This window comes from Oncorhynchus mykiss, chromosome 21 (genome assembly GCF_013265735.2).
Source record: "Oncorhynchus mykiss isolate Arlee chromosome 21, USDA_OmykA_1.1, whole genome shotgun sequence".
NCBI lineage: Eukaryota > Metazoa > Chordata > Actinopteri > Salmoniformes > Salmonidae > Oncorhynchus > Oncorhynchus mykiss.
The window spans coordinates 28,940,836-28,953,581 of NC_048585.1; the positions used below are offsets into that span (position 1 = coordinate 28,940,836).

Below are 12,746 nucleotides of genomic sequence, written 5' to 3' on the forward strand. Positions count from 1 at the left end.
GTGTGTTTGCCAGCTTGACAGCACGGTCTGACAGTCCTCTGAGCGCCTAAAGAGAAAAACCCTCCAAATGTTTGTCCTCCAGAGCATCTCTTCCTTCTTCATCTCTCTCTTTTTGTTTATCCCTCTATTTCTACGTGCATGTTGTTCAAAACACACCCAGGATTTATATTTGAAACTTATGTTTCCATTGTGTTGTTTTGATCAGATTTCACATGTCTGTAAAGGTTTGTTATGTGGGGATTTTTGTTTTGCGGTATAATCGAAGGGCTGTGTTTATTCCTAATTTGCAAAAGTCAGCTATGTAACTGGTATGTGATGGAGATTTTACAGTATGTGTCGCGGTTAGATGTGTGTGAGAACACGGTTATTCATGTAACCACCTATCAGATGAGAGGTTAGCTCTGTTTGCTCCGATTCCATCTGTCTGAGCTGGGGGTGGGGGGGGGCTCATACACACACATGCGCACACACACACCAACTGTAGACTGCCTCGTGCAATTACAAAGTCATGTGCAAGTGGAAGCTCACTTGCATTTCATTCCAAAGTGTGTCATAATACATCCTATTCAGAACAGAACCTTGGATTAAGAATAACATCATGGCATTTAGTAATTGACAAGGACGTGATAGTGGTCACATGCTCGTGTTGACATTTTTCAGAGTACTACTATTACCATAATTCCACCCTATCAGTGGACAGCAGCAACTGTACAATAGGCACCAAACATGGCAATAGGCACCAAACATGGGCAATTGGGCATTGAAAGCATTGAGCCCCCGTGGTTTAAACAACAGCAGGCACGGTTTGAAGCCCAACATCCTTCCTCATGTTTTAACTCTGTCCTGTGTGATGTTTTTTTCAGGCTATTACCAGATTCTGTCTGCGTCCTAAAATGGCTCCCTACTGACCTGGGCCCGTATGGCTTTGGTCAAAAGTAGTGCACTATACAGTATAGCGAATAAGGTGCCATTGGGAATGAACAAAATGTCTCTCTCTTTGTGGGCATATGTCTGATTTACCACAATCGTCATCGGCTCACATATTAGCCACAACGAGAACCAAACGAGCTTTACACCTTCTTAAACGAGACACATGAGACTTGTTTTATATATTTATCTTTAGCGGCACTTCACAAACGGAATAATTATTACTGTTTCTTCTCTCTTGTATCTTGCACTTAACACATGTAGCAATACCTATAGGACGGGGAAAACAGACGTGTGATTCACCAGTATTTGTGAAGTATTTCATTTTATTACTGGTTTATTGTTCCACTTTGTACAAAATATATGCTGTACAGATATAACAAATTAAAACGACATCAAAAGTCTTTTAGATAAACTTTATTTATTTTTACTGTTTTTGTAATTTAGACACTATACTGTAGCTCCTTTTTGGCCAGAATTACTGAAAGTGCCTCTTGGTATAATGTATTACAAAGTAAATATACAGTATATTGAGATTATTAGAAACTGTCACTAGCTGAACAATGTGGATGTTGTAATGTGAATACTGAATAACATGAGTTAAATGCTGTGGTAATTGTATGTGTGGTCTCTTTGCCTCGACTTACATTTATTTTCTTCATCATCATCTATTTCATATAACTATGTCAACATGAAGTATGTAAATGCCTTTCAACTTCTCAGGTACGTCCTCAAGGTTACTGATACATTCAATATTTGATTTGATTTATGCCTTCCCGGTAAGCCAACAGTCATAGTTGATTAGGGGTGGCAGGTGGCCTAGTTGTTAGAGTGTTGGGCCAGTAACTGAAAGATTGCTGGATCGAATCCCCGAGCTGAGAAGTTTTTAAAAATCGTTCCGCCTCTGAACAAGGCAGTTAACCCACTGTTCCCCGGTAGGCCATCATTGTAAATAAGAATTTGTTCTTAACTGACTTGCCTAGTTAAATTAATTAATTTTTGGCAACATCATAGCATACTAGTGATAGTTTTGGCTTTTGAGCTTTAACTATTATGAATCATTAGTTCTAAAAGAGACATGAGGGGTGCCATAATGAAGTTTGGGAGGGGCTGAGTGCAGGGAAAACGGTCACACGTGGCAGTATTGATAAAGGGAGGAACCGTTTAAGGCCCATATCTCTTAGCTCCCTGCCTAGCAATAAGGATGCAATGTGTAGCGATGAGGAGGAGACTCCGCCCAAGGTGGGGTATGTATACACTACCACGGGTGAGGAGGAGACTCCGCCCAAGGTGGGGTATGTATACACTACCACGGGTGAGGAGGAGACTCCGCCCAAGGTGGGGTATGTATACACTACCACGGGTGAAACCATGTCTTTGTCTAATGCAGCTGTATTGGCCCTCTGGGCAGAATAAACTTGGTTTAAAGCTTGCATAGTGTCTGTTGAGTTTGTACTCTGAAAACTAGAACCTAACACTAGAAAGATCCCATTCTTTTCCCACCCTGTTATAAGATGTTATTGAGATATAAACAGTAGTGACGTGTCAGTATGGAGGGATTAAAAGAGAAAAAAGCTGGCTATGTTACGAGCTTATGCCTGACTCATTAGTTGAGGATTTGTCTTAAAGCGTAGCTTTATACTCTGACGGCCGGGGTTTAACACTTTCTATACCAGATTAGCCACCATCCACCAGACCTACCTGGGTTCCAACAGTATTGGTTTTCCGTCAAGTAGTCTTTTGAGCGTTGGATTGAGTATGCCTGGAGTGCGAGATGCCATATGGGTTGGTTTGCACTTTTGAGACTATTTCATTGGCTCCATTGCATCACGCAAGCTCAATGAAACTCAGCTAATATATTTGAAAAAGAACAGACATCATTTGAACCCAGGTCTGCCAAACACACTGGTCTCTGTCTTTTGATCCTGAGACCTGAGCTATGTGGAGCTGAAGGTAATTAACATCAACAGGTCTCCCTTCCACCATAGGGATCAGCCAGATCAGCCAGCCATGGGTTGAACCCTGACCTGTAACCCCTTCACATCCTCATTCACTAATCTAAAATAATGGTGATCTGGCAGTTTTTAATGCGGTTTTGTTGTCTCGACTCAAAGACAAAGGGATTGAGGCAGCACTTAACACCAAGTTACCCTCACATGTTCAGTTCCAGACAAAAGTTTGGACACACCTACTCATTCAAGGGTTTTTCTTTATTTTTTACTATTTTCTACATTGTAGAATACATTAATAATATAACTATGAAATAACACCTATGGAATTATGTTGTAACCAAAAAAGTATATTTGAGATTCTTCAAAGTAACCAACCTTTGCCTTGAGGAAAACTTTGCACACTCTTCTCAACCACCTTCACCTGGAATGCTTTTCCAACAGTCTTGAAGGAGTTCCCACATATGCTGAGCACTTATTGGCTGCTTTTCCTTCACTCTGCGGTCCAACTTATCCCAAACCATCTCAATTGGGTTGAAGTCGGGTGATTGTGGAGGCCAGGTCATCTGATGCAGAACTCCATCACTCTCCTTCTTGGTCAAATAGCCCTTACACAGCCTGGAGGTCTGTTGGGTGATTGTCCTGTTGAAAAACAAATGATAGTCCCACTAAGCGCAAACCAAATGGAATGGTGTATTGCTGCAGAATGCTGTGGTGGCCATGCTGGTTAAGTGTGCCTTGAATTCTAAATAAATTACTGACAGTGTCACCAGCAAAGCACCACCACAACATCACACCTCCTGCTCCTCCTGCTCCATGCTTCACGGTGGGAACCACACATGCGGAGATCATCTGTTCACCTATTCTGCATCTCAGAAAGACACGGCGGTTGGAACCAAAAATCTCAACTTTGGACTCATCAGACCAAAGGACAGATTTCCATCAGTCTAATGTTCATTGCTCATGTTTCTTGGCCAAAGCAAGTCTCTTCTTATTATTGGTGCCCTTTGGTAGTGTTTTCTTTACAGCAATTCGACCATGAAGGCCTGATCCACGCATTCTCCTCTGAACAGTTGATGTTGAGATGTCTGTTACTTGAACTCTGTGAAGCATTTATTTGGACTGCAATTTCTGAGGCTGGTAACTTTATTCTCTATTCTACCACGCCCAGAAATCTGCCCCTTTTATTCTCTGTTCCCAACGCACTAGACGACCAGTTCTTATATGCTTTAGCCGTACCCTTATCCTACTCTTCCTCTGTTCCTCCGGTGATGTAGAGGTCAACCCAGGCCCTGTATCCCCCAGCATCATACCTATTCGCCAGGCACTCTCATTTGTTGACTTCTGTAACTGTAAAAGCCTTGGTTTCATACATGTTAACACCAGAAGCCTCCTCCATAAATGTGTTATATTCACTGCTTTAGCACACTCCGCCAACCCTGATGTCCTAGCCGTGTCTGAATCCTGGCTTAGGAAGGCCACCAAAAATTCTGAAATTTCTATCTCCAACTACAACATTTTCCGTCAAGATAGAACTGCCAAAGGGGGTGGAGTTGCAATCTACTGCAGAGATAGCCTGCAGAGTTCTGTCATACTATCCAGGTCTGTGCCCAAACAGTTCAAGCTTCTACCTTTAAAAATCCACCTTTGCAGAAATAAGTCTCTCACTGTTGCCATTTGTTATAGACCTCCCTCAGCCCCCAGCTGTGCCCTGGACACCATATGTGAATTGATTGCCCCCATCTATCTTCAGAGTTCGTACTGTTAGGTGACCTAAACTGGGTTATGTTTAGTACCCCAGCCGTCCTACAATCTAAGGTAGATGCCCTCAATCTCACACAAATTATCAAGGAACCTACCAGGTACAACCCTAAATCCCTTAACATGGGCACCCTCATAGATATCACCCTGACCAACTTGCCCTCTAAATACACCTCTGCTGTCTTCAACCAGGATCTCAGCGATCACTGCCTCATTCCCTGCGTCCGTAATGGGCCCGCGGTCAAACAACCACCCCTCATCACTGTCAAACGCTCTCTAAAACATTTCAGCGAGCGGACCTTTCTAATTGTATCCTGGAAGGATATTGACCTCATCCCGTCAGTAAAGGATGCCTGGTTGGAATTTTAAAACTGCTTTCCTCACCATCTTAAATGAGCATGCCCCATTCAAAAAACGTAGAACAGATATAGCCCTTGGTTCACCCCAGACTTGACTGCCCTTGACCAGCATAAAAACATCCTGTGGCGTACTGCATTAGCATCGGATAGCCCCCCGCGATATGCAACTTTTCAGGGAAATCAGGAATATACACAGTCATTTAGGAAAGCTAAGGTTAGCTTTTTCAAACAGAAATGTACATCCTGTCGCACTAATTCCAAAAGGTTTTGGGACATCGTAAAGTCCATGGGGAATAAGAGCTCCTCCTCCCAGCTGCCCACTGCACTGAGGCTAGGAAATACTGTCACCACCGATAAATCTACGATAATCGAGAATTTCAGTAAGCATTTTTCTACGACTGGCCATGCTTTCCACCTGGCTACCCCTACCCCGGCCAACAGCTCTAGACCCCCCGCAGCAACTTGCCCAAGCCCCCCCCCCCCCCGCTTCTCCTTCACCCAAATCCAGATAGCTGATGTTCTGAAAGAGCTGCAAAATCTGGATCCCTACAAATCAGCTGCGCTGTACCCTTTCTTTCTAAAATTATCAGCCAAAATTGTTGCAACCCCTATTACTAGCCTCTTAAACCTCTCCTTCTTATCGTCTGAGATCCCTAAAGATTGGAAAGTTGCCACGGTCATCCCCCTCTTCAAAGGGGGAAACACTCTAGACCCAAACTGTTATAGACCTATATCCATCCTGCCCTGCCTTTCTAAAGTCTTTGAAAGCCAAGTTAAACAGGTGTCCCTTGTTAAATGTTATTTGTAGATTTTCTTTCCTTCTTAATGCGTTTGAGTCAATCAGTTGTGTTGTGACAAGGTAGGGTTGGTATACAGAAGATAGCCCTGTTTGGTAAAATACCAAGTACATATTATGGCAAGAACAGCTCAAATAAGCAAAGAGAAATGACAGTCCATCATTACTTTGAGACATGAAGGTCAATCAATCCTGTAAATTCCAAGATCTTTGTCAGTCGTAAAAACCATCAAGCGCTCTGATGAAACTGGCTCTCATGAGGACTGCCACAGTAAAGGAAGACCCAGAGTTACCTCTGTTGCAGAAGATAAGTTCATTCTTTTTTTATTTCACCTTTATTTAACCAGGTAGGCCAGTTTTTACAACTGCGACCTGGCCAAGATAAAGCAAAGCAATGCGACAAAAACAACAACACAGAGTTACACATGGGATAAAACAAATGTAAAATCAATAACACAATAGAAAAATCTATGTAAAGTGTGTGCAAATGTAGTAAGGTTAGGGAGGTAAGGCAATAAATACGCCATAGTGGCGAAGTAATTACAATTTAGCAATTAAACACGGGAGTGATAGATGTGCAGATGATGATGTGCAAGTAGAGATACTGGGGTGCAAAAGAGCAACAACAACACAAATGACAATATGGGGATGAGGTAGTTCGGTGTGCTATTTACAGATCGGCTGTGTACAGGTACAGTTATCAGTAAGCTGCTCTGACAGCTGATGCTTAAAGTTAGTAAGGGAGATATAAGTCTCCAGCTTCAGTGATTTTTGCAATTCGTTCCAGTCATTGGCATCAGAGAACTGGAAGGAAAGGTGGCCAAAGGAGGTGTTGGCTTTGGGGATGACCCATGAAAAATACCTGCTGGAGCGCGTGCTACGGGTGGGTGTTGCTATGGTGACCAGTGAGCTGAGATAAGGCGGGGCTTTACCTAGCAAAGACTTATAGATGACCTGAAGCCAGTGGGTTTGGAGACGAATATGTAGCGAGGGCCAGCCAACGTGAGCATACAGGTCACAGTGGTGGGTAGTATATGGGGCTTTGGTGACAAAACGGATGGCACTGTGATAGACTACATCCAGTTTGCTGAGTATAGTGTTGGAGGTTATTTTGTAAATGACATCGCCGAGGTCAAGGATCGGTAGGATAGTCAACTTTACGAGGGTATGTTTGGCAGCATGAGGCAAAGAGGCTGGTTGCAAAATAGGAAGACGATTCTAGATTTAATTTTGGATTGGAGATGCTTAATGTGAGTCTGGAAGGAGAGGGGGGATTCGAAATGGCCGATGATCTGTTTGTTAATTGAAATGCATTCTAGATGACAACCTCATGAAGCTGGTTGAGAGAATGCCAAGAGGGTGCAAAGCTGTCATCAAGGCAAAGGTTTGATACTTTGAAGAATCTCAAATATTTTACAACATGATTCCATTTGTGTTATTTCATAGTTTTAATGTCTTCACTATTATTGTACAATGTAGAAAATATTACAAATAAATAAAAACCCTGAAATGAGTAGGTGTTTCCAAACCTTTGACTGGTACTGTAATTGCTCTGTAATTACTTTGGTAACTAAAAAGTAATTGCCGAGACATGTTACTGGCCGTGCTGCCCTGCCTGACACTCACTGGAGGACTTTCCAGAGGTTAGGTAAAGCCCTTAGGCAGCTGGCACAGATCTAGGATCAGTTTACAATCCCCAATTACTAACCCTAACCATTAGGGTGGGGGTGAGCAAAACTGACCTAAGATTAGCTTCTAGGGTTAACGTAATTATTCTTGAAGAACGTGGAATAATGAAAGCTGTGTCTGAAGATCAAATTTAGCCTGCAGTGAGACATCACATGACTCTCTGTCTACCACTCTCTCCCTAGCTCTCTCTCTTCTCTCTCTGTCTCTCTGGTCTGCTCTCCCTGCCCTCTCGCACTGTCTTTCTTTTTCTCTCTCCATGTTTTTTTCTCACCCTTCTGCCCCCCTTTCCCTCTCACTCTGTAGCCCGCTGCTCTCTTTCCCTTCCTCTCTTCCCCCATTCTCTCTCGCTCTCAGATAGTTTGTGTTCCTCCCTTCATCCTCTGCTCTAATCTCTTCCCCTCTTCAGATCTAGCAGAAGTACTGTTAATGACCATGGGAATGGGCCCGGCAAGAGATGGAGAGAGACTGAGAGATGGGAGCATCAGTCACGAGATCACATATGCCTGGTAATTAAGGACTCACACATACAGTGCCTTTGGAAAATATTCATCTTTTTTCACATTTTAGAAAAGTGTTCATGTATTTATTTAATATTTATTTTAAAAATGATTTTTTTTAAATCCTTATCAATCTACACACAATACCCCATAATGACAAAGCAAAAACAGTTTTAAACCGAAATACCTTATTTACATAAGTATTTAGACCCTTTGCTATGAGACTCAAAATTGAGCTCAGGTGCATCAATGTTTCCATTGATCATCCTTGAGATGTTTCTACAACTTGATTGGAGTCCACCTGTGGTAAATTCAACCAAAACATTTCTGCAGCACTGAAGGTCCCCAAGAACACAGTGGCCTCCATCATTCTTCAATGGAATAAGTTTGGAACCACCAAGACTCTTTCTAGAGTTGGCCGCCCGGCCAAAATGGGCAATCAGGGGAAAAGGGCCTTGGTCAGGGAGGTGACCAAGAACCCGATGGTCACTCTGACAGAGCTCTAGATTTCCTCTGTGGAGATCGGAGAAACTTCTAGAAGGACAACCATCTCAAAGATGAATTGAGCAAAGTACAGAGATATCCTTGATGAAAACCTGCTCCAGAGTACTCAGGACCTCAGACTGGGGCGAAGGTTCACCTTCCAACAGGACAACGACCCTAAGCACACAGCTAAGACAACACAGGAGTGGCTTCGGGACAAGTCTCTGAATGTCCTTGAGTGGTCCAGATCGAACATCTCTGGAGACTTCTGAAAATAGTTGTGCAGCAATGCTCCCCATCCAAACTGACAGAGCTTGGGAGGATCTGCAGAGAAGAATGGGAGAAACTCCCCAAATTAGTTACACTCGCATAAATGTCTGCTAACAATGTGTATGTGACCAATAAAATTGGATTTGATTTAAATACAGGTGTGCCAAACTTGTAGCGTCATACCCAAGATGCCTTGGTGCTGTACATTAAACAAAGCATGTGTGTCAATGTATGCTGATGATTCAACCATATACTCATCAGCAACCACAGCTAATGAAGTCACTAAAACACATAACAATGGGAATGGGTGGCCAGTAATAAACTGGTCCTGAACATCTCTAAAAACTAAGAGCATTGTATTTGGTACAAATCATTCCTTAAGTGCTAGACCTCAGCTGAATCTGGTAATGAATGGTGTGGCGGTTGAACAAGTTGAGGAGACTAAATTACTTGAAGTTACCTTAGATTGTAAACTGTCATGGTCAAAACATATACAGATGAAGTCGGAAGTTTACATATACCTTAGCCAGATACATTTAAACTAAGTTTTTCACAATTCCTGACATTTCATCCTAGTAAAAATTCCCTCTTAGGTCAGTTAGGATCACCACTTTATTTGAAGAATGTGAAATGTCAGAATAATAGTAGAGAGAATGATTTAATTCAGCTTTTATTTCTTTCATCACGTCAGAAGTTTACGTACACTCAATTAGTATTTTGTAGCATTGCCTTTAAATTGTTTAACTTGGGTCAAACGTGTTGGGTAGCCTTCCACAAGCTTCCCATAATAAGTTGGGTGAATTTAGGCCTATTCCTTCTGACAGAGCTGGTGTAACTGAGTCACGTTTGTAGGCCTCCTTGCTCACACACACTTTTTCAGTTCTGCCCACACATTTTATATAGGATTGAGGTCAGGGCTTTGTGATGGCCACTCCAATGCCTTGACTTTGTTGTCCTTAAGCCATTTTGCCACAACTTTGGAAGTATGCTTGGGGTCATTGTCCATTTGCAAGACCCATTTGCGACCAAGCTTTAACTTCCTGATGTCTTGAGATGCTGCTTCAATATATCCACATCATTTTCCTACCTCATGATGTCATCTATTTTGTGAAGTGCACCAGTCCCTCCTGCAGCAAAGCACCCTCACATCATGATGCTGCCACCCCCGTGCTTCATGGTTGGGATGGTGTTCTTCAGCTTGCAAGCGTCACACTTTTTCCTCCAAACATAACGATGGTCATTATGGCCAAACAGTTCTATTCTTATTTCATCAGACCAGAGGACATTTCTCCAAAAAGTACGATCTTTGTCCCCATGTGCAGTTGCAAACCGTAGTCTGGCTTTTTTTATGGCAGTTTTGGAGCAGTGGCTTCTTCCTTGCTGAGCAGCCTTTCAGGTTATGTTGATATAGGACTTGTTTTACTGTGGATATAGATACTTTTGTACCTGTGTCCTCCAGCATCTTCACAAGGTCCTTTGCTGTTATTCTGGGATTGATTTGCAGTTTTTGCACCAAAATACGTTCATCTCTAGGAGACAGAACGCGTCTCCTTCCTGAGCGGTATGATGGCTGCGTGGTCCCATGGTGTTTATACTTGCGTACTATTGTTTATACAGATGAACATGGTACCTTCAGGCGTTTGGAAATTGCTCCCAAGGATGAGCCAGACTTGTGGAGGTCTACAATTTTTCTTTTTGGGGTCTTGGCTGATTTATTTTGATTTTGTCAAGCAAAGAGGCACTAAGTTTGAAGGTAGGCCTTGAAATACATCCACAGGTACACCTCCATTTGACTCAAATTATGTCAATTAGCCTTTCAGAAGCTTCTAAAGCCATGACATTTTCTGGAATTTTCCAAGCTGTTTAAAGGCAGTCAACTTAGTGTATATAAACTTCTGACCCACTGCAATTGTGATACAGTGAATTATAAGTGAAATAATCTCTCTGTAAACAATTGTTGGAAATATTACTTATGTCATGCACAAAGTAGATGTCCTAACCGACTTACCAAAACTATAGTTTGTTAACAAGACATTTATGGAGTGGTTGAAAACTAGTTTTAATGTCTCCAAGCTAAGTGTATGTAAACTTGTGACTTCGTCTGTAGATTCTGTGGTTGTAAAGATGGGGAGAGGTCTAGTCGTAATTAAGAGGTGCTCTGCTTTTTTGACACCACACTCCAAAAAGCAAGTTCTGCAGGCTCTAGTTTTGTATAATCTTGATTATTGTCCAGTCGTGTGGTCCAGTGCTGCAAAAGACCTAGTTAATCTGCAGCAGGTCCAGAACAGAGTGACACGTTTTGCTCTTAATTGTAATCAGAGGGCTGATATAAATACTATGCATGCAAGTCTCTCTTGGCTAAGAGTTGAGGAGAGACTGACTGCATCACTTCTTCTTTTTATAAGAAACATTAATGTGTTGAACATCCCAAATTGTTTGCATAGTCAATTTACACACAGCTCTGACACACACATTTATCCCACCAGACATGCCACCAGGGGTATTTTCATAGTCCCCAAATCCAGAACAAATTCAAGAAAACGTACAGTATTATATAGAGCCCTTATTGCATGGAACTTCCTTCCATCTCATATTGCTCAAATAAACAGCAGACCAGGTTTCCAAAAACAGATAAAGCAACACCTCGCGGCACAACGCCTCTCCCCTATTTGACCTAGATAGTCTGTGTTTATGCATTGATATGTAGGCTACGTGTGACTTTTTAAAAATGTATGTAGTTCTGTCCTTGAGCTGTTCTTGTCTAATGATGTTCTGTATTATGTCATTCTGTATTATGTTTCATGTTTTGTGTGGACCCCAGGAAGAGTAGCTGCTGCTTTTGCAACAGCTAATGGGGGATCCTAATAAAATACCAAATACAAACAAATTACTGAGTAAATGCTTATATAAATGTGATATTTCAGTTTTTTATTTGTTATACATTTGCAAAAATGTATAAAAACTTGTTTTTGCTTTGTCATTATGGGGTGTTGTGTGTAGATTGATGAGGGGGAAAACATTTCTTTCATCAATTTTAGAATGAGGCTGTAACGTAACTAAATGTGGAAAATAGTAAAGTGGTCTGAATACTTTCCGTAGGCACTGTGTACACACACTCATGTACGGAGGAAAGCACATATGCACAGCCACACATGTACGTGTATGGCCGCGCACACACTTGCACCCACCTATGCCAACAAGATTTGTCTCGCTGCAGAATTAGACTTTCATCCACATTCTCCAACTGTCAAATTTAGAAGTTTCTTCTGAGTGGCGCAGCGGTCTAAGGCACTGCATCTCAGGGCAAGAGGCGTTACTACAGTCCCTGGTTTGAATCCAGGCTCTATCACATCTGGCCGGGATTGGGAGTCCTACAGGGTGGTGCACAATTGGCCCAGCATCGTCCGGGGTAGGCCGTCATTGTACATAGAAATTTGTTCTTAATAACTGACTTGCAAGTTAAGTTTTTGTTCAGATCTGGGTCAAAAAGGTATTCGGTTTCCACCACAGGAGGACGGCTCATAATAATGACTGGAACAAACTTAATGGAATGCTATCAAACACATGAAAACGATGTGTTGATGCCATTCCATTCATTCCATTCCAGCCATTACTATGAGGCCATCCATCCCAAGTAAGGTACCGCGCCTGTGGTTTCCATCTCATAATAATCTAGACGCATGTTGAAGGATTTTTATCAATAATGACTAAATAATGCATACATTTGGCGTTGAGTTAAAACTAACCGAAGATATATGCTGTCTGTTGAAGAATATGTTTGTACATAGGCCAAGAGGAAGGTTTAACAGACAACTTGTGATCACAGTGAAACTAACAACAGGAAATATGTCTGGTCCCCAACCATGGAGGGGAGAAACCATTGGGCGTGCAGTAGATTGTGAAACATATGGTAGCATAAGATAAGCAATATGCATGTGTTGGAATTGAATTGAAAAGCAGCTTTGTCATTGTCCAAGAGGAGGAGGGACATTTCGTACGACATGACGCTATGTGT

The 12,746-nt window shown here is 42.1% G+C and overlaps 1 long non-coding RNA gene across 1 annotated transcript; it reads left to right on the forward strand.

Annotated features, from left to right (window-relative positions):
- The first annotated feature begins 358 nt into the window (after positions 1-358).
- LOC118942915 lies at positions 359-2,360 on the forward strand. Its single transcript, XR_005038568.1, has 2 exons — positions 359-2,169; positions 2,218-2,360. It is a non-coding gene; the product is annotated as an uncharacterized LOC118942915 (long non-coding RNA).
- The last annotated feature ends 10,386 nt before the right edge of the window (positions 2,361-12,746 follow it).